The sequence below is a fragment of the Miniopterus natalensis genome, chromosome X, assembly GCF_054644295.1.
Source record: "Miniopterus natalensis isolate mMinNat1 chromosome X, mMinNat1.hap1, whole genome shotgun sequence".
Lineage (NCBI taxonomy): Eukaryota > Metazoa > Chordata > Mammalia > Chiroptera > Miniopteridae > Miniopterus > Miniopterus natalensis.
The window spans coordinates 103,935,895-103,955,649 of record NC_142103.1 but is presented as its reverse complement, the minus strand read 5'-3'; the positions used below and the strand labels follow the sequence as shown (position 1 = coordinate 103,955,649).

The 19,755-nt window shown below is 54.6% G+C and overlaps 1 protein-coding gene and 1 pseudogene across 1 annotated transcript in view; one reads left to right on the top strand and one right to left on the bottom strand.

The window, feature by feature from the left end:
- SHROOM2 (shroom family member 2) overlaps positions 1-19,755 on the top strand; it is a 102,601-nt gene that overhangs the window by 5,956 nt on the left and 76,890 nt on the right. The gene's annotated exons all lie outside the window — the stretch shown is intronic.
- Positions 13,806-18,182, bottom strand: LOC148090655 (syntaxin-binding protein 4 pseudogene; annotated as a pseudogene).

The window sequence follows — 19,755 nt, the reverse complement described above, 5'->3', positions numbered from 1 at the left end:
GTTCCTTGTGTTGTTGTTAACCCTCCCTGGAGGATATTTTTCCCATTATTTTGTTAGAGAGTAGAAGGGAGGGAGGGGGAGAGAGACGTTGATGTGAAAGAGACACATCGATGGGTTGCCTCCCACATGCAGCCTGACCGGGGCCAGGGATCGAACCCGCAACCCAGGTACATGCCCTTGAATGGGACTCGAACCCTCAACCCTTCTGTGTGCACGGGGCGATGCCCTAACCACTGAGCAGCCCAGGCCAGGGTTCCGCTCATGCAGTCCTTAAAGCAGGACTGGACACTTAGCCTTTACCGGTGCTCAGGCGTTGTCGTCCGGAGGAGGTGAATCCAGAGCGACCGATGAGCTCATTGAAAAGTCTGTGATGTGGCTCACCAGGGACCTTGGGTATCCTCCCCAGGCCTCTTTCTCCACTTTGCTTTTTGTTTGTACAGACCTGGTCACGTCCTCCGTGAGCTGTTTTAGCGTCCGTTCGTTCCCCCTGTCTGGCTGGTCTCATTTCTTAAAATGACGCCCCTTCCGTTTCTTCATTCGTCCCCTGCACACCCTGATGACATCTAGCCGTGCACCCCCGTGGGAAGGGTTAAACACTGTCAGGGAGGTAAAGGGCACTCCCCAAGGTCACGTAGCCGGATTGTGGCCGGATAGTGTCTGACAGAACATAAGGGTTCCTGAAAGAAGGTCTGTTTGGGGCTGTGTCCTTTCCAAAAAAATTCTATGAATTATTAGATAATTCTTCTAAAGAGTCATAAAAAGAAGTGATCCCAGCCCAGGCTTTCAGCAATTCACATAAAATAAGTGCAGACTTGTTTCCTCGGCATCTCTGTTTTTTTAATTGATTTTTTAGGGGGAGAGGGAGAGAGAGAAACATCGATCAGTTGCCTCCTGTATGCACCCAGCCGGGGCTTGAACCCGCAACCTGGGTGTGTGGCCCTGACCAGGATTGGAACCGGCCACCTTTTGGCGCAAAGGCTGACGCTCACAGCCAGCTGAGCCACCCTGGCCAGGGCTCCTCAGGGTCTCTTTATGGCAAGGCATTTTTTCCAATTAGAGGTGTGTGGGCTGGAAATAAGAAATTATAGGGGTGATGTTTGGTTTATTTTTTTAAGACTTTATTTTCTAGAGAAGTTTTTGATTTACAGTAATATTGAGAGGAAGGTACAGAGATCTCCATGTGCTTTTTGCCTGCGCCTGCCCCACCCCAGCTTCCCCCGTGATCAGCATCGTTCCTCAGGGTGACACGTTTGTTTCTAAGTGTGAACCTACCTTGGCACAGGGAGGTCACTCGGTCCGGAGCGGACGTTAGGGGTCACTCCTGCCGTCGGGCATTCTGTTGGCTTGGACTCGTGTATCCACCATTATAGTGTCTCGCAGAGTAATTTCACGGCCCCCAACATCCTCTGCTCCGCCTGCTCAGTCCTACCTCCTAACCCCTGGTGGCCACTGATTTCTTTTTAATCCTGACTTGAGGATATTTTTTCGTTGCTTTTCAGAGAGAGTGGAAGGCAGAGACAGAGAGAGAGACAGACACACATGAATGGGTTGCCTCCCACACAGGCCCTGACTGGGGCTGGGGATCGAGCCTGCAACCGAGGGACAGGCCCTTGGCTGGGAATCGAACCTGGGACCCTTCAGTCCGAGGGCCGATGCTCTAAGTGCTGAGGGAAACCGGCCAGGGTGGGCGGCCGCTCATTGTTACTGTCTCCATAGGTTAGTCAGTACTGGGAACATTTGATCTTCTAATTTCCTGTGCAACAGAGAAATTGTTACTTATGTTACTTATGACATTTGATACAAAATGCTGATTTTTAGCCCCTCCCCCCCATTTTCCCGCCTCCTGCCTGGACGGCAGCTTCTCTCCTGTCTCCGCTGGTCCTGCACGGTGTCCCTAGAAATGCTGTCACCTAAACAGTGTCACCTCAGTACAAAGGACACCGTCCCCTCTGTTCTCAGATGCCTGTTCCTCCACCTCCTCTGCGGTTTGCCCTCGCCCCACGAGTTTATCTTTCTCTTTGTCTGCCTGTCCGTCCAGGCCCTGGTGCAGCGACGACCTCTTTCCAATGGTCGCCTGCCTGGTTTCTCGCTGCCGCCCGGCGCTCCTGGCCCTCAGCGCCACCTCCTGTAGTTCCCCCGTTTTCTGCCCACAGCGTCCCAGCAGGTAGCAGACTCGGAAACTGTTCCCGGCTTTGCAGTCATGCCACGGGTGGGCCCTGCGACCTGTGGAGCCTGATTTTCCCTCTCTGTAACTGAAATGTCCAGGAGGCAGCTGGACAGGCCCTCTGCGGGGGGCGTCGGGGACACGGCCAGGGGCGGGAGCCCCAGTCTGGGGGAGGGTTGCTGCGGGAGGGAGCTGGGTGGAGATCGGCGGGGACGGCGGAGCGGAGGAGAGACCTTCCTCCGCTGCCTGCCTGTGACGCCCCCACGGCCCCGGTGATGGGCGGTGTCTGAAACGGCCCGGCAGCCTGTCCCGGGATTCGGATGAGCATCCTCCAGGAGGAAAAGGGGCCCGGCTGAGTGCGTGAGCGCCGCGGGGGTTTTCAGAGACGCGCAGAAACGGGCCCCACGGCAGACACGCAGCGGACCTGCTGCTCGCGGGCCTGGCTGGAGAGGCCCGGGAGGAAGGGGAGGGTGTGGGCACCCCCTCTGGGCGGCTCCCCCTGGGACTTGTGCTGAAACTTCTCCAGCCCCCGAAGCGCCAAGAACCAGGGGGCGGCGTTGGAAGGCGCACTGGCGCTGCCAGCCGGCTGACCCCGCCAGTCAAGGTCATCTCTGTCAAGGTCATCTCTGTCAAGGTCATCTCTGTCCATCCTCTGGGGTCACGGTGCCCAGAGTCTGCCCGCGTCGCCAGGGAAACGAGGTTTTACCCTGTGCTCACTGATTTGAGAAAAACACAAGACCCATATTTACTGTAAACAGGGTGATCTAATATTTCCATTTCAAAAGTGGGAGTCAGGAGATTTCACTCCTCCTCTTGACAAGCGGGCTCAGGTAAAAGACGGAACTTACGCTGTGCTGTTGCTCGGAGTCCAGGGGAAGAAGGGACGGGGGTGGGGGGGTTGTATGCACGGATGGGTGTGTATGTGGCGAGTGATTTCTCAGAAGTCTGTCTGTCTGCCCCCTCTTTCCCCTCCCCCCTCCCTTCCTTCGCCTCCTGCACCCCAGTTCCTTCGTTCCAGTCTTCTTTTTTCTTGACAGGGAGCGGAGGCGAAATATGTAACCCTGGGGCCTCAGTTTGCTCGTCTGTGAAAGGGGGGAAAGCCCACCTTGCAGCATTCGTCCCATGACCTCTGAGGCCTGACGTGCTTCTGATACTTAGATGGTGCCCAACACATTGGAGCGGGACGTTGCTCAGAGCATGTCTGAGCCTCGCCTGTGCACCTGCGGGGCACCCGGGGGACACCTGCGGGACACCTGCGGGGCACCCGGGGGACACCTGCCCTCCGTCCGGGCTCCCTCTGGCTCCCTGGGGCCTTGGGCTGCCCCGGCTGCTCCCGACTTAGCCGCTCTCTTTGTTCCTTTCTGTCTCCCTCCCCGTCTTCCTCCCCCCCCTTTTCTGTCACAGCTTTAGGCAGCTGTAGGATTTCCTGTCTCTAACATTCTCCAAACTTGGGGACCAGGCTCCTCTGCTTGTGACACGCTGTCCTCCCCTAATCCACGGGTGGTTTTCCCTCGAATAAAGGAAAGCCAACTTATTATTTTATTTTATTTTTTAAAAATATATCTTTATTGATTTCCGAGAGAGGAAAGGAGAGGGAGAGAGAGAGATAGAAACATCGATGAGGAGAGAGTCATTGATCGGGCCCGCAACCCGGGCGTGTGCCCTGACTGGGAATCGAACCTCGATCACCTCGATCCTGGGTCGACCCTCAACCGCTGGGCCATGGCCTGCCGGGCAAATCCAGCTTATTTAAAAAATTCACCCATTGTGAGTGTACAATTCAGTGGTTCTTAGTAAATGCAGAGCTGTGTGTCCACCACTGCAGTCCAGTCGGGGTCACCTCCACCCCCAAAACATCCTCTGTGCCCATGAAGCCGTCGCTCACTGTCCCACTCGCTGTCTCACCCGAGGGGGATCTGCGTGTTCTGCACGTGTCGTCTGCACGCGGTCACACACCACGGCCGTGTGTCTGGCTGCTTTGAGGCGGCGTCCGTGTTCAAGGTCGTCCACGTGGTAATGTTTGCCCCCTTCCTGGCTCCTGTGCCGTCCCTCGTAAGCAGGCGTGGGTTTTCTTAAATATCAGAGGATTGCTAGAAAAACCTAATAAACCAGATATTTGAAAAATGTGTTCCGTGGCGTCTTTGTCTGACCTCAGGAAGTAACTCTGAATTCCTGCAGCGTGGACAGAAATCCCCAGCTCCGTCAAACTGACAGCTCCGCGGAGGCGGCCTTCGCCCGCGGAGGGGAGGCCCGTCCTTCCCGGGGGTTTTCTTAAGATAAGAGGTGGGGCCTGCGCACGTCCCGACTCGCCCCCCTGCACGTGCGGAATGTGGGAGGAACGTGTGGAGGCGAGAGCCGGGGTGTCTGGGACAGTGGGCTGAGCCCCGGACGGGATTCCTCATCTCTGGGACGCTCTTCTTTTTTTAAAAATAAGTTTTTATTGATTTTAGAGAGAGAGGAAAGGATGGGGGGGAGAGAGAGAGAAACGGACAGCTGCCCCCTGCATGCCCCCTACCGGGCATTGAGTCTGCAACCTGGGCACCTGACCTGACCGGGAATCAGCCTCTTGGTCATGGGTCGATGCTCAACCGCTGAGCCACACCGGCCAGACTGTGTGTCCCTGTTTTCTTAATGGCCGGCAGCCAGCAGGACAGGGTCAGACCCGCCGCCCTGTGCCCCTCAGGCTCCAGCTCCGCCTCCGTGGGGTCACAGTGCAGTTGGGCCCCACGTCTTCTGTGGCCTGGCGGGGTGGCTTCCGTGGGGCCCTGCGGCCAGTCCTCCCAGCCTAGGGGGGTGCTTGTCCCACGTCCTGGATCAGGCCGCCGTGCGTGGGGATCACAGTGGTCAGTAGAAGAGCTGGAACCGGTGGTCCCAGACATTCCCTTGGGGAGCAGGAGCTCCTGCCGAGTAAAGTCGGGACTTACGGACAGGAGTTGGCTGGATGGGCTTCGTGCCGACCCCGTGAGAGCTGGAAATGGCTGAGGGGCCTGCTGCTAGTGTAGTTATTAGGGTCCCGTGTCTCGGAGCTTGGGAAGTTACAAACCCCGCCGCGTAGATCGGGTCCTGACTACTGAGGAAGCAGGGTTAGGAATTTGCATGGAAGTGTCTAGAATCGTGAGCAGCCCTTCCTAGTAAACCCTTTCTTCTCAAAAAAGTTCAGCAAGTCAAACCTAGGCCCTCCCGAGTTACGTCAAAAGGAAACCAAACCGTCACATAAGCGAGTTTTAAGACACCCTCTTCGCGTGTTAATTTATTTGGAACAAACACATGCATACGACGGGCAGAGGGGGCTGGCGCTGTGTCCAGACCCGGCCGTGCCCGCCCGGCCATCCGTCTTCCAAGGAGGGAAATCAGAAACCCAGGCCGAGGCCTGCACGCGCCCGACGGCGGAGTCCCTTTCGTCGCTGAAATTTCAGCAGGTGGCCCTTGGTGCTGAGATAGCCGGCACTGAGAAGGGTCAGGTGACACCGCTTATTAATTATTTCTGTCACTTCCTATTGGGTGCACTGGACGACACCAGCCACTGTGTGTGTGTCCCGAGTGCCAGCGGGTGTTGGGTTTCCGCAGCGACTAGGTGGCTGCGGGGAGGGCGGGGACTTTTGCTGGTCACCTGCCGTGGTTTGGCTGCAGGGTGTTTCTAGTGCCAGGTCCCCTTCTCTCGTCACTTGCATTTTTCTGGCATCTGGTGGGAAAGGAAACCCTGCTTGTTAATGTGTTAGGGGCTCCCCGGTGCCCCTGACCCTGCTTGTTAATGTGTTAGGGCTCCCCGAGCCCCTAACCCTGCTTGTTAATGTGTTAGGGCTCCCCGAGCCCCTAACCCTGCGGCACACGAGCACCTGAGAGTGAGTCTTTGGAAACCGCCCCTGAGGCCCCGACCGCCCTCGTCCTCAGGAACTGCTCAGAACCAACGGCAGGCCCTTGAAAGCCGCGGGGCAGGGCGCGCCCTCGATGCCTATCTGAGGTTCCAGCGAGCGGCTGATAGCAGGCAAACATTTTAACCTCGGGCTTAGAACCGGCTGCTTCTGTTTTCGGAGTTGCTCAGTGAAAGCAGGTAGAGAATCCTGCGAACTGGTTTGGACCCGGGGAATTTCTGCGGCTCGTGGGGCTGCTGTTCATGAGGCCTTTACGGGACGGCACGTGCTTGTAATTAAACGGTGCACATGCAACAGAGAGAAGAGGCGACGAAGGCGGAATGCGGGGAGAGTTTGCCCCACGTCTTTATGTTTTTATATAACTTAAAACGGGTCCATAGTGAAGATTTACTTTTAAGAGGGCACGTGAACGGGGTGTACAACTTGCTTTGCAAAAAACGTGGCTTTTCCAAGTAGGGTTCGTAAAGACTGAAAGGTGTGTTCCAGTTTTAAGAATTCTTTGTCCGGGCTCAGTGGTTGAGCGTCAACCTAGGATCCAGGAGGTCAGGGTTCGATTCCCGGTCAGGGCACAGGCCCGGGTTGTGGGCGCGATCCCCAGTCCGGGGCGTGCAAGAGGCAGCCGATCAATGACTCTCTTATCATTGATGTTTCTCTCTCTCTCCCTCTCCTTTCCTCTCTCTGAAATCAATAAAGATATATGTATATTTTTTAAAAAGAATTATTTGGCTCCTTGCCCAGGCCGGGTGGCTCAGTTGGTCAGAGTGTCCTTCCCATACACCAGGGCTGAGGTTGAATCTCTGGTCGGGGCGCGTACAAGAATCGACCAATCTCAGCGTCGACGTAGGATCCAGGCGATCGGGGTTCGATTCCGGGTCAGGGCGCAGGCCCGGGTTGCGGGCTGCAGGCGATCAATGACTCTCATCACTGATATTTCTGTCTCTCTCTCTCCGTCTCCTTTCCTCTCTCTGAAATCAATAAAGATATATTTTTTTTAAAAAATTAAAAATGCACCAATGAATTCATCAGTAAGTGGAACAGCAAATCGCTGTTTCTGTCCCTCCCTCCCTCCCTCTCTCAAAATCAATCAGTAGATCAAAAATTCCTCGTATCCTTCATGGCAGTGACTATGGTAGAAATAAAACGTACGCCAAGGCTCTTACAATGCGTAAGATGTATAAATCGTTGTGCTTGCCTTTCGGTGTGTTTAACAGCCCCTGCTCCGTTGGTCTTGTGTCATGGCTGGTGAAAACCTGGGCCCCCTTGGACTCTTAGGAGGGGAGGGAGGAGACACCAGGAGAGAGGGGCCTGGGGAGGTGGCGGCTCTGTTCCTGCCGGCTGCTCCGCTCGCTGTGTGCCCCACGCGGGCGCTCGCTGTCTCGGTGCCACCGAGCAGGGGAAATAGTTGAGCCTGGCGTTGCGGGGCCGCGAGCCCCTCGCCGTGAGCGGAGCACAGAGCGTCGCGGACGTTTGCTGCGCCGGCCGCAGGTTCAGCCTCCTGGGTGCAAGCCTCCCGAAGTCGCACGGCGTCCCTGGGCCGTCTGGTGCAGTGACCTGGCGGCTGCTTCCACTGGCTTTCGGTGTTGGGCATGCCGCTCTTACTGATGGCTTCCCCGGTTTCCTCTCTTTCGATTCTTGTTAAAGCCACAAATTTGGGGGAATTTGGACCCTTTCCCCCCTAACCTACCGTTTCTACTTGATGACGGGTTACATTTTTAGTTCGAGAAATTCCTGAAGGTCCCTGTGGGATTCGGAGCGATTTCCTTGAAATTTTTTTATTTTTTTTTCCCCCTTTGAGGCACCGCTGGTCCTGGGGTGCTCGTGAGAGAACCCTCACTCCTGGTCCTAAATCAGACGCTCAGAGCGAGTCAGTGCCCACCCCCTCCCCCCGTCGGTGAGCCTAAGGCCGGCGCATAATCTGATAGCAAAATGCCTGCGGCTGGCGCTTGCAAAGGGGTCTCCCCCCACTTCCTCTCGGGCTAACGAAAGGCTGGGGGGGCAGGACCGGGTGCCCTCGGATCCTTTGCTTTCCCCAGGGAGCGGACGGAGCTGCCTCAGGAATGTTGCCTTTCCTTCCACCGGTGCTGCGGGCGGGAGCCCAGGCCCACCGTGTCTCTGTGTCTGTCTGTGTCTGTCTGTCCCTCCCTCTCCCCGCCCCCCTTCCTTCTCTACCACCTTTCCTGAGGGTGGGGTGAGGTCTGTCTGGGGAGGGGGGGAGGAAAGGAGGGAGGGAAGGATAGAGAGAAAACTGGAACTTGTTCCCAGAGCATCTGCTTTGCCCTTTATTTTTAAACAATATTTTTATTGATTTTTAGAAAGAAAGGGCGAGGGAGTGAGAGTGGAGCGGAGACGGCCTGCCCCCTGCACGCCCCCACCGGGGAGGGACCTGCAGCCCCGGCAGGGCCCTGACTGGGAGTGGAGCCAGCAGCGCCTGGGCCCGCGTTGACGCTCAGCCGTTGGGGCACACCGGCCAGGCCCTTTCCCGACACTGCCCTGCGCACGAGGCGGCCAGGCTGCTGTTGCCTGAAGGGCTCGTGACCCGGAGTGCGGGATACTTGTCCTCACGGGTGGGAGCACTGGGTCCTGGACGGGCGGGGAGGGTGCTGGTCCTTCGCGGGGCTGGCTCCCTGTCACTCTGTCTCTGCCCTTCCCAGTCTCTGTGCTGGGACCAGCCGAGCCCCACCCCCGGCCTGGGCTCTTCGAAGTCACCCTGGCCAAAAGGGGTGCACCCGGCCCGTGTGTCCCTTCCTGGGCCTGAGGACCCACCGAGCAGCCGCCCGGCTCCTCGCTGTCAGACCCGCCTGTGCTCGCTGCGGCTCCGTTTCCCGCCCGCGCTCCCTCCCCCAGAGCTGTCCTTCCGCTTTGCATTGTGCACCTCACCCTGCTCCAACGCCACCCCGAAACCCACCCTCCCTAGAGTTTCCTCTGCTCGTCCCAGGTGGGGGTGGAGCCGTCTTCCGGTTCCACTGGCAGCGTTGTTTGGTGACACTGTGTGGCCTGGTGTTCATTTCTGTGTATGCCTGGGGCCACTGGGTGCTGTTGCAGCCCACGTGGTGTGCACGCTCTTCCCACAGGTCCACTCAGGACCCTCCCTCCCTGGGTTGTGTGCACCCCCCAGGTTGGCCTGGCTGCGCCAGTGGGAACCCATTTTTCTGGCCACGGATGATTTTGGAGTGAGCTTGTGTTTTCCTCTGGCCTGCCAGGAGAGCGAGCAGCTCTGAGCTGGGCATGGATCGGGGCGGGGCAGGAAGGTCTGGGCAAGGCATGGAGCTGGGCATGGGTGGAGCTGGGCTGGGCATGGAGCTGGGCATGAGTGGAGCTGGGTGGGGCATGGAGCTGGGCAGGCCGTGGAGCTGGGTGGGGCATGGAGCTGGGCATGAGTGGAGCTGGGCTGGGCATGGAGCTGGGCATGAGTGGAGCTGGGCTGGGCATGGAATGGGCAGGGCCTGGAGCTGAGCTGGGCTGGGTGCAGAGCTGAGCAGGAGTGGAGGAACCAAGGTCCCTGGGGGCAGCAAGGACCCAAGTCAGCTGCACTGACCCCTTTTAAGTGAAATAACATTTCCTGTTTCTCCGGCCTGCTGGAGGCTAGGAGTTGGGGCTGGTGGAGCCCTTTTTCTCTTCCCAGTGATAGTTTCAGGCATGGCAGGGCCCCCACCCTGCAGCAGGGGGCCCCCAGGCTGCTGATCGGGAAACAATGAATTGGTGACGACATCCACCTGCCCCTAAGGGGGCCGGTGCAGGTTTCCCAACCCCCTCCTTCCGCCAGTCATGACCTTGTCCGTGTCTTATCATGACCTTCTCTGTGTCTTATCGTGACCTTATCATCAACACCACATTCCAACCTTTCGGGAGTGGACCAGGCCTTGGGGACACTGAGGGACACTTCTTAAAGCTTTGGTTCATTCTCAGATCCAGCTGGGGGGTTAATCTCAGCAGAACCCCTCGGCCCGCGGACGGGCTGACCTGGGGACTCAACGACTTTGCCGTGTTCTTGGGCAGGGCCTTGTTCGTTTCAATTTCGGGGCTCGTCCGGGAGATCTGAAAACCTTCTACGAATTAGGCTTGTTGTTTAAAAAAAAAAAATCCTTAAAGCTCAGTTTAACTGTACAGGAATTTTCAAATACATCGTATGTGGTTATGATACGGATGTGCACTTTTTTTTAATATTTCTAAAAAGGTTTCGAGGAAGGGAGAGCCAGAGAAACATGAATGTGTGAGAGATACATTGATTGGTGGCCTCCTGGACTCGTCCTGACTGAGGATGGGACCTGCAGCCTGGGGGTATGCCCTGCCCAGGGATCAAACCCGGCCTTCGGGGCACAGAATGACTCTCCCACCCACTGGGCCACCCGGCGGGGCCGGATGTATGCCTTTGACAGGCACACTGAGGAGCTTGTTACTCTCAGGGAAGCACTAATACTAGTTAAATTTATGCTTTGCCTCCAGTTTTAATACATTTTTATAATGAAGTAGAACTCGCATTCACAAAAGTGACCCCAAAATGACTCAAACAGCTGGGCGACTCTTCATGGACTGAACACGGCTGTGTACCCCGGTACCCAGATCCCGAAGAACGACCTTGCTCTTTACGTCCCAGCCCCAGAGGTGCCTGCAGACCTCTGCCCAGAGCTGCCGCTGTTGTGAATTCTCACCCCATAGCCTTGCCTCTATTTGCCTTATATAAATGGCGTAAATATCTTTTTTTTGCATTGAGTTTTTCCCACTCAGTCTTATGTTCGTGAGAGCCCTATTATTGCTGGTAGCAATAACAGTTCATTCATTTTCTTTGCTGAATTTCAGTGGTTTTTTGGGTGTTTTTTTTTGCTTTTCTTCAAAGGGCTCTTTTGAAAATGTTTGGTGGCTTTGACCTTCTTGTGGTCCCTTTCATCTTTCCCCGGAGAAGAGTCCTCCTTCCCCGGAGAAGCGCCATCTCGAACACGGATCTGGCATCTGCTTTGCCTCCGAGCCCAGGCCTGGCGGCTCCGTGGTGGGCGTCTGCCTCCCAGAAAGCCCACTGTTTCCCGGCCACTTTGGAGCTGTTTGAATAGCGGGCTGGGCGTCACGCTAACACGCTGCTCTTGGGTTTCCTTTCATGTCATGTTCGCACGGTGGGAGGCTGGTAAGGTCTGGTGGCGGTGGTGGGGGGGGGGGTGTCTTAGTGGTACAGTTTGGACTCCCAGACACATAACTTCCCACTTTTAAAGGGGGGATTAGCTGCTGGGATGTCATCTTTGATGTGTTGGGTTTCCTCATGTTGATATCTTTTTTAAATGTTTTTATTGGTTTTGGAGACCGAGAGGAAGGGAGAAGGGGAGAGAGAGAGAAACACTGATGAGAGACAATCATTGATTTGCTCCCTCCTGCGCGCCCCCTACTGGGGATCAAGCCCACAACCCGGACACGTGCCCCGACCAGGAATCAAACCAGTGATCTCCTGGTTCGTGGGTCGATGCTCAGCCCCCGAGCCACGCCCGCCAGGGCTCTCACTCTGGTTTCTTAAGGCTGTTAGACATTTTTACTCTGCTTGTCTTGGCTTCACCTCAATATCCATGGGACCAGACGAATCTCCTTGTAGATTAAGCCTGGCTAACCAGGTGATAGCATTCACACCAGTGGGAAGGAGTTGGATCTCGAGATTCTTGAACACCGCTCTACATCGGTTGGGGCTTTGTTTCCATTGGGTGCCCCGGGAGTGACATTCGCCTTAGGGATGTTCAGGGCACAGGGCCTGGTCTGCTGGACAGGATTGGGGTTTCAGAGACAGTATTTTTTTTTTTAAATATAGCTTTAGTGATTTCCGAGAGAGGAAAGGAGAGGGAGAGAGAGAGATAGAAACACCAATGATGACAGAGTCACTGATCGAGCCCGCAACGCGGGCATGTGCCCTGACCGGGAATTGAACCCTGATCGCCTGGATCCCAGGTCGATGCTCAACCGCTGAGCCACGCCCGGCAGGGCGAGACAGTATTTTGCAGAGAGGGACTGGGGCGTGGTGGGTGAGGGCTCGGGGAATGAGTAGAAACATTTTTTCGTTGGGAGAGTAATTGATGAACGTCCAGTTGTACAAAGCGTCCTATTCCTAGGAAGTCCGTGGGGCAGGCCTGGGCCCGCCCTGGCGTATGAGCGAGACCTGGGGGTTATTACACTCAGTCTTCTCGCCCTTACTGCAGTTGTGGGGCCCGCCCTCTGGCATCACCTCTAAGTGCCTGTGCTAACTTACGTGCCAGCTGACGGCTGGACACAGCAGTCCCAGCCTCGTGATCCCCTCCTTGCCATCTTTTTTTTTAATCAAACATTTATTTTGAAGTAACTGTCGATTCACATGCAGTTGTAAGCACATACGGGCACACCTCAGAGATATCGCAGGTTCGGTTGCAGACCGCCGCAAGACAGTGGGCATCACCGTGAAACGGGTCGCCAGCCTTTTGCTGGCAGAGGGTCTTGCCTTTGAATTATTAAAAAAATGCAACACCTGTGAAGCACCATAAAGCAGCGTGCAATCCAGTGAGGTGTGCCGGGAACAGCTTTCAAAGCCCTCGTAACAGTATCACACCAGGGCATTCATGTGCGTGACGGGATACACTGTTTCCATCCCCGCAGGGATCCCTCCTGGGGCCCCTGTATGGCCCCACTGGCTTCCCCCGCCCCGCCTTAATTCCCGGCTGTTCTCTCTATAACTGTGTCATTTGAAGACTGTTACATAATTGGAATCGTGCCACGTGTGACCTTTCAGCGTTGGGCGTTTTCACTCCGCCGGGCTCTCTGGAGTGGATCAGTCCTTTAATGCTGAGCAGTGGTCCAGACTCCCCGCCTATCGGGGGGCCTTGGGCCAGCCTCGTGCCTCTGGGCGGCGGAGGGCCTGGGCACAGGCGGGGTGGGGCAGAGGCGGAGTTTCTGCCCTGGCCGTCGCTGACTTCCCGCTTTGTTCCTGTCCACTCTCCGGAACCCCCTGGGACGGTGCCTGGTCCCGTGGTTCCCCTGATTCCCTGGCTCTCTGTAATAAGTCGCACTTTGCTCTGGGAGCCCTGAATGGCCCGGAGCCCCGTGGGTCCTTGGTCCGCTCCGCCCACCCGCACCCCTGCCCACTCCCTCGGTACTTTCCCGGGCGGGGACAGTAGGCGCTATTCCAGGAGGCATGTGTAGGAGTGTGGAGAGGTCCAGAGGTTCTGTGTCCGCCGCTCCCCCAAATACTGCTGCTTTCTGGTTACACCCTATTCGTCAGCTTCTGCTTTGCGGGCCAGCTCTATCCTGCTTTTTCATAAAGAGGCAAAGCTCAAAACCTTCTTCTGTAGGGAAACTGTTACTTATTGACGGTTTAGCCTGGAATTTAGCTCCGAGCGGAGGATGCCCCCCAGGTGACTGGAATTGATTCTATCCCGTCAGGGTCTAGTTGTGAATTAACAGGAGGTCACCGTGGTGGAGAAGAGGCCTGTCATCGCCTCACTCCCTGGGCCCAGAGAGAGGCCTGCTCTTTAAGCGCAGTCTCTTGTGAAGTTGACGGCGACACGTTGCACTGGTTGGGGGGGGGGGGGGGTGACCGCCAGCTGGCTGGGCCACGGGAGCCTTCAAATCCCCGGGGGAGGTTACTGCCCAGGAAAAGGCTATGTGATAGTCTGCAAAACCAGATACCACCTCCCGGCAACACATCCACCTAAAGCTTTGATTAATTGGCACTTTCAGTTAACGAGACTTTTTTTTTTCCATGCTCTGCCTTCAAGAAGGGTCCTCCCACCTCCTCTGTGCCTTAAGCAGTCCCGTGGGTACCCAACGCACTACCTGCCGATGCCCAGACCACCTGCTGAGATCTGTCTCTTCACGGCACCCGAGGCTTGGTTCTTAATTGCCACCTCCTTGAATTTCCACTGGAGCTGGGCCTGCTCAAAACTTGCTTTTACCTCAGTTTCTCCTGAGGACACACATGACACCTATTAGTGCAGTCTGCATGGATGGATTGCGGTTTAAGACTGTTGAATTAGACCCGAGAGAAGAATGATGATTGTGGCATTGAAGTTGTGAAATTTTTTAAAGTCAGGATTGAACTGGTGATAAGGAGAGAGAGGCAGAGAGACACATCAATTGGTTGCCTCCTGCACGTGCCCCGACTGGGCTGGGGATTGAATCTGCAACCCAGGTACATGCCCTTGACTGGGAATCGAACCTGAGACCCTTTGGTGCTCAGGCCAGTGCTCTAACCACTGAGAAATGCTGGCAGGGCTCAAGGGCCTCTTTTTAAAGGAGGACATTGAAATTTACCTTTTCCTACCTGAGAATTGTGCCCTCAACGTCAAAATCTGGCAAAAGGACTTTTTCCCCACTCGTGTTGGTATTTTAGCTATGTCTGGAATCCGTCCCTAAGCTACACTGATTTTGTTTTCAGAATCCTTGGGCAGAAATGTTTTTAGAGCCCGTCATGGGAGATAGCAGCCTCCCCCCCCTTTTTTTGAAGACAGTAATTAAAAATCTCAAATATTTTCATGTCAGTTCTAAAAGATAAGTGTATGTTTTGCATCAGATTCTGTCCCTAGAAGGATCGAAAAAAGCGTTGGAGATGGAATGAAGCTGGGCTGTGGCCAGCTGCAAAAACAGCCTTGACCTTGAAGCTTTTCTATGACCTTGATGAGTGTCGAACCACCTGGACCCAGGACAGAACGATGCTCTAAGGTGTGTCAAGCGCCCGGCATCTCTGTGCCTAGCTTGGCACCCTTTTGCCCGTCATAAACTTGGCACATAATTAACTCGGTGTTTTCCTCTGACCAGTGACTGATTCAGTCCTCGACTTGGAAAACAGTACAGGTGGGCTCCTAAGGAAATTCTGACATATTTGTCCAAGTTTGCAGCCCCCAAAGCACAATCTACAGGGTCCCGAGCCTGCCCTGCCTTGGTGGAGGCTGCGGCACGCCTGGGGATGAAAAGTTCGCCAGTTCGCGTCTCTTTATTTTAAAGACTTGGGACTGTTTCCATTTCTTCCCTAAGCTACGAATGAACTCGGGAGAAATAAACATAACTATAAGGAGGGGAGCTTTTGCCTGTGAAAGTTGGCTGGTGGAAAAAGCCAACCAGTGGTTTCTTGTGCAGTCTCGTCTTGATTGGAGGAGTGTAAATCTCCAGGGTTGTCTGTGACCGAGGAGGGTTCCAAGTTAGTTACATAGTAGCCTGGTTACAAGTTACGTAGTAGCTTCGTTACAAGTTACGTAGTAGCTTCGTTACAAGTTACATAGTAGCTGGCTGCCTTGGTTTGCTTCTAGCTCCAGTTGTGGTGGAGCAATAACAGTACTGATGAGATGGGGACTGTGTTTAGTGTAATAAAATACCTGCCCTCCCGTAGTCCTCTAGCATTTAAACAACTTAGATGCTATGGCTGACTGTCCAGCCCTCAGTCCCTTGCACCATAATTTTATTGTAAAACGTGCATTCTCAGGCCATCCCTGTGTCAGTAAGCGGGACAGCACCAGCGAGCAGGAGCATCATGACTCGTGGCTGGTCGGTTTGTCGGGCAGATGCAATGCGTCTTACTTCTTCACTGAAAACATATCTACAGCAGGACAGTGGGGTTTTTTGTTTGTTTTGGTTTCTTTTTTTTGTTATTGTTGAGAGTATTACAGACATCCCCCATTCCCCCCCCTTACTCCCCCCCACCCATCTCCCACCCTCCCCAGCCCCCCCTGGCCATTGTCTGTGTCCGTGGGCAGTTCATATATGCTTATTCGTTCTTTGGTTAATCACTTCCAGCTCTCCTTCCCGCCTTCCCACTGAGGTTAAATTCCCTTGCCAGGTCCCCCTTATAAGTTATCATAGGCACGTGTGAAACAATCGGTTCAAGAATGAAGAATGTGGTCCCTGAATAGCCAGAAGACAGTGGCTCATGGTAGGGAACCCAGAACCCTCACATCAGTTCTAACTGAGCCAGCCAAGTACAGAAAATACTGTAAATCAATGAACTGCACAGTTCCTACAAAGAGTATCACTTCCCTTCCAGATTCTTCCAATAGCTGAAATTCTGGGGCTCTAATTAATCTAACAATTAAAATGGGCCTTATGGTATGAATGGAATAGTAAAATTTCTCGCAGAATTCTTAAGATGGCAAAACATTTTTCTGCGTGAAAGAGCAACAGCCAGGTGGGAATGGGTGTTCTGTGTCTGCCAGGGCTCGCCCGGTACGCTCCGGGCACCGCCACTGAGCGGCCAGGTGTGGCCCGCGCCTGCGCAAACAGGAGTGCCACCCGGCGGTCCTCGTGGTCCGTCTCCAAGCGCGCTGTCTTTAACTTGGGCAGTTTCTTGGGCAAAGTTTGTTTCCCATTCTGGAGTTCTTCTGCCCATTGTTTCCTTTTCCGAGTCAAATAATTTTTCCTTGAGTGCATTCACTTCCTCCAAGGCATCATTTCTTTCACACTTACGTCTTTCCATTTCGTCTGCTTCTAGGGACTCACGGGCAATAAGCTGTGACTCTCATATTTTGGAAATTTCACATGCACCAACATTTACGTCGCCCAGCTGCAAGCAAAACAAGTTTCGGGCAAGCCGGACAAAATCTCTAAAAGACAGTGTGCCCTTTGGGTCTACTTGCACGTGGTGCCTCAGGGCCTGGTGGGGCTCCTTTGTGGGCTGAATGCCAAGAGAATGTAGAGCCGTTTCCAGTTTCTCTGCCTTCAGGGGAACGGAGGGACTTAGGGAAATCTTTCCTTGTGGTCCGTAACTGTCAGCCCAGGCAAGGGCAGGTTCTGTATGAGGCATGTCCATAGAGCTGTGGTTCAGAGAAGTTATTGAAGTCCGTTCCCTTTTCTTCTATCCAGTTTTTACCTTAAACGATCGATGGTAAAACAGCCTCTGTAGTTTTGGGAGTGGTGAGGTCTTAGGAAATCAGTATTTTGGGGTGAGAAGAAAGAAGACTAACTACTGGGGCGTGGGGTCCATATTTTCCCAGGGCATGTAAACGGGATGTACACGATGGCTTTTCTGGGTGACTGCCGTCCAAGTTTTGTCTTAATGTTAATTCCCAAGCAGATTCTGACCTCAGCTTGGCTCGGGTAATGATGCCTGATCGTAAATTTCTTGTTTATTGCGACAGGTTGATCTCCTGCACCAAAAGGTGACTGGTTTGATTCCCGGTCAGGGCACATGCCCGGGTTGCGGGCTCGATCCCCAGTAGGGGGCGTGCAGGAGGCAGCCGATCCAGATCCATGACTGTCATCATTGATGTTTCTATCTCTCTCTTTCCATCTCCCTTCCTCTCTCTCTAAAAATCAATAAAAAAAAATATTTTCAAAAGCAAAGGAGTGCCGACATTTGAGGACGTAAAAATCCAGATGCTCAGCTTCTTCAAAAACTTAGGCCCTGGTCAGTGTGGCTCAGTTGGTTGGAGTGTTGTCCTGTGCACCCAAAGGTCACCCATTCGATTCCCAGTCAGGGCACATGCCCAGGTTGTAGGCTCGATTCCCAGTCCGGGTGCGTCCGGGAGGCAGTGCCTCGATGTTTCTCTCCCCCTCTCCCTTCCTGTCTCTCTAAAAAAATTAATTAAAAAATACTTTTAAAAAAGCAACAACTTAAAACCTTGGAAGAGCTGCGGACGCAGGTATTGATTTCCACAGGACTCCCAGGAGCCGGCCCCCGGGCAGTGGCTGCATGTTCAGAGGTGACACCTGCCACGTCCCCAGGGCCCCCTCTCAAGTCTTTTGTACACGCAGCCCCGTCCCGACTTGCGTGTGCACCCCAGACCTTCCTGTGTCCTCCACGCCGTCTTTGATGTCTGGCCACGTTTGTTTGGGCTGCTGGGAAAAATACCACAGGCTGGGTGTGTTAGGAAGTAGAAACATTTCTTTCTCATACTTGTGGAGGCTGGAAGGCCAATGGGGTCTCATGACCTCATCACCTCCCGAAGGTCCCACCTCCTGACACTGTCCCCCGGGGGTTGGGATTTCAGCAAGTAAATTCGGGGCAGGCACAAACTTTCAATCTGTGGCGACATCATTGAAAAGAGTTTTTCAGAGAGAAAGAGAGCCCTCGTGACGGATGAGATCACCCGTGTTTTTACCCAATAAATAGACAAAGGGCGCCCTGGCCAGTGAGCGCAGTGGTTAGAGCATCCGTCCAAGCACCGAAGGGTCTCGGGTTCAGTTCCCGGTCAAGAGCACATACCCGGGTTGCGGTTCATTCCCCGCTCCCAAAAGTATCCTCAGGTGAGGATTGACAAAAATAAAAATTAAAATTAAAAATGAAAAGGCCAAGGGGCCCCTGCGCGCCCAGAGGGAAGGTGAACTAGCCTTGGCCGAGCTCCCTTTGAGTGGCCCTATGATGCGTCACACAGGGGCCGCCGTATCTGAAGGAACGAGCGGCCGATGCTTTGAAATAGCTGCTGGCTGGGAGCATCCGTTGAAAATAAGCAGCCCTGTGGGCTGGAGAGCTTTGTTCTCACGTCCGGCGGTCCCTTTCCTGCCTCTGGATCGCCCGTCGGCTCTTCAGATGGCTTTTCACTCCGAAAGCTGCAGAATTAAGGAATTCCAGGCGCGTCTGTTCAGCCAGCCCCAAGATGTTCCCACTGCTCGGTTCCAAAAGGCCCGGGAAGAGAGGGCTCGGGCGGCGGGTCTGGCTCCTAGACGGGCGGGAGCGGCTGGGCGCGGTGCCCCCACGGTTTGTATTGTCTGAGACCCGCTTGGGCGGCCAGGACTGTGCTGGGCTTTTCCTTCCGTAGTCGGAGGATGGGGACAGGGCGTCAGGCAAGGAACTCGCTGTCTTAGCTGATTCTTTTATTTATTTTATTTTTTTTAATCCCCACCTAAGGATATGCTTTAGAGAGAGGAAGGGAAGGAGGGAAAGGGAGAGAGACAGAGAGGCGAGGGTTTACAAAAAAATAAGAATTAGGAATAAAAAGGCGGCACGGCCCCCGAGGGCCCAGGGGGAAGATGGACTGGCCTTGGCTGAGCTCCCTGTGGGCCGCCCCCCCCCCCCCCCCCCCGCGCGCGTCACTCGGGGGGTGAGGGGGGCGTTTTGTGTTCTGTTGGTTGTCTCGGGTGCTTCCGTTTTGGACACTGATAAATGACTGTAAATAAAATGATCTGTAAACGTACTTGTGCAGCACTTTAGAGTTTACAAAACATTTTCATCGTGGTCTCACTTTCATTCTCGGGCCCGTCGTGGGATGTGAGGCGATCCACTCTTACCACCGTTTTGGGGGGCGGCAGACAAAGGAGAATTAAGGGACCTTCCCCAGATCTCCTAGTTAAGGGAGTGGTAAGGGGCACGTTTTGGGACTAGATCACCCCTGGTCTCTCCTACACCTGCCCTGGAAACTCGGCGGCTCCTCCGTGCCCTCCGTGGCCTGAAATTCTCGTATTTCCTGCCTGTGCTGCCAGGGCCCGGGCGCGTCTCTGTTCCTGCCCTGGTCACGTAGAATTTATACCCAGCAGGGTGCAGCTGGGCGGTAAGAACCACAGAGTAAATTGGAACGGGCGATGCTTCATACGGAGCCAGAGTCCGCAAGCTGCGCAGATGCCAACCCAGCCCTGTGCTGATGTCTCCCGGTCGGGCAGTTGCCATGGAGACCCGAGGCCCCACGAAGCCTAAAGCACTTGTTACTATGTGGCTCTGTACGGAAAAGTGTGCAGAATTAACCATTAACAGATGATTACTTAGTATCGATTTATGGCTGTGTAACTATTAACTAGCAAGCCCCGCTGGGCAGGCGTAGAGCATGCCAAGGAATGCGGGGTAGCCGCCGTGAGGAGCAC